We start from the raw sequence: 1,449 nt of genomic DNA on the forward strand, positions 1-1,449 counted from the left end.
CGAAGGTTGTTTACCCATCTGATTTGGTAAAAGGAACTGCACTTGCCACGTGTGTAACCTCGTGCCCGTGCCTCTTGCTTGAGCACTTCTCCCCGCGTGCAGCCACGTAAAAGCTCCGTCACGTCTCCTTTCCATCTTCGCTTCCCTAGACTAAACAAACCAGCTCCTTTGGTCCTTCCCCGGGGATCAGGTTGCGCCGCGAGTCTCTCCCCTGGCTGCACGCCTGCTCAAGCCTTTCGCGCTATGAGGGGCCGGGCGCAGGATCCGGCCAAGGCTGCGCAGGGCACAGCCTGCGTCTCGCACGCTTCGAGGCCGTGGATGGTTTTGGGATGGTTTGGGGGTTGCACGGGAGGACACTGACTTGGTGGACCGATGTGCGGGAAGGACATGCGGAGTACAGACCTCGGGGTTACCCCCAGCGGGGCGGTTCTGCATAGTCATGTCTAAACTTACCCAAAATAGCAGAGAAGTTTGTATTATTTGCGGACAGGAGGGGATGGAGGCAGGCAACTTGCCTGAAAGCTGAAAGTGTGCGAAAAAAATATTTTCCTAGTGAGGAAAATGGAAAATATAGAGGAAATATGTGGCAGAAGAGAAGAGGGGAGGGATGGCCGGGCTCATCTGTGAGCGCTGCTGTAGCTGGATGCTGTCGTTCAGGAACACCGGGCGGCTTTGCCTGGTCGCAGACGTCCCCAGTGGTGGTCGTGGTGTCCCCAGCCGCACGATCGCGGGGTCCCCAGCCGCGCTCTCGCTGCTGGTGCCTGGCTGAGGTGGAGGTGCCTCCCTCCTGCGTCCTCTTGCTTTTCTCCTGCTGATGTGGTGCCTCCGTCCGGGCGCGGGGAGGGGACACCGCAGCCCTTTTCGCTGGATATTTTGTGGGTATCTGCCCTTCAGCACAGCACGTGGCTCCCGCGGCTCCCAGGTTTCTCCTCTGGGCTGAGACCTGGCTGGTGCTCAGAGAAACCAGAGCTGTTCAGACGCCTGGAAACATCCGTGGTTATGTTAGAAAAAAGCATTTTACTAAACAAATGTCATCCTACAGGTCACAAACTAAATGCTGCCTCCAGGGAGCGGGGAGCGATGCTCTCGGGTGCTGTTGGAGGTTTCGGTGCTTTCCCAGGACCGTTTGGCCCAAGACAGACCCAAACCCATGTCCACCAGCACCATGCAGCCATCCCCCCCCAGCCAGACACGCTTTTGGATATCGGCACCTACCGTGAGCTTCCAAACGCTGCTCCCTAAATTTGGAGCCCCTACAGACCAGCTGCCCTGGGGGTCCATGCTCTGCAGCTCTCTCCACCGCCCTCGTCACCCCTTTGCGCTGCAGGACATCGGCATCGCTGTGGCTTTGGTTGGACAATGATGGATTGAAGCCACTTGGGTCAGCAAGCAAGATGGGAAAAGTTTACTTAGAGATCATCTCTGTTTAAAGAAAGGTTTTTCATATCT

The sequence above is a fragment of the Pygoscelis adeliae genome, unplaced genomic scaffold (genome assembly GCF_000699105.1).
Source record: "Pygoscelis adeliae isolate BGI_AS28 unplaced genomic scaffold, ASM69910v1 Scaffold248, whole genome shotgun sequence".
NCBI classification, from domain to species: domain Eukaryota; kingdom Metazoa; phylum Chordata; class Aves; order Sphenisciformes; family Spheniscidae; genus Pygoscelis; species Pygoscelis adeliae.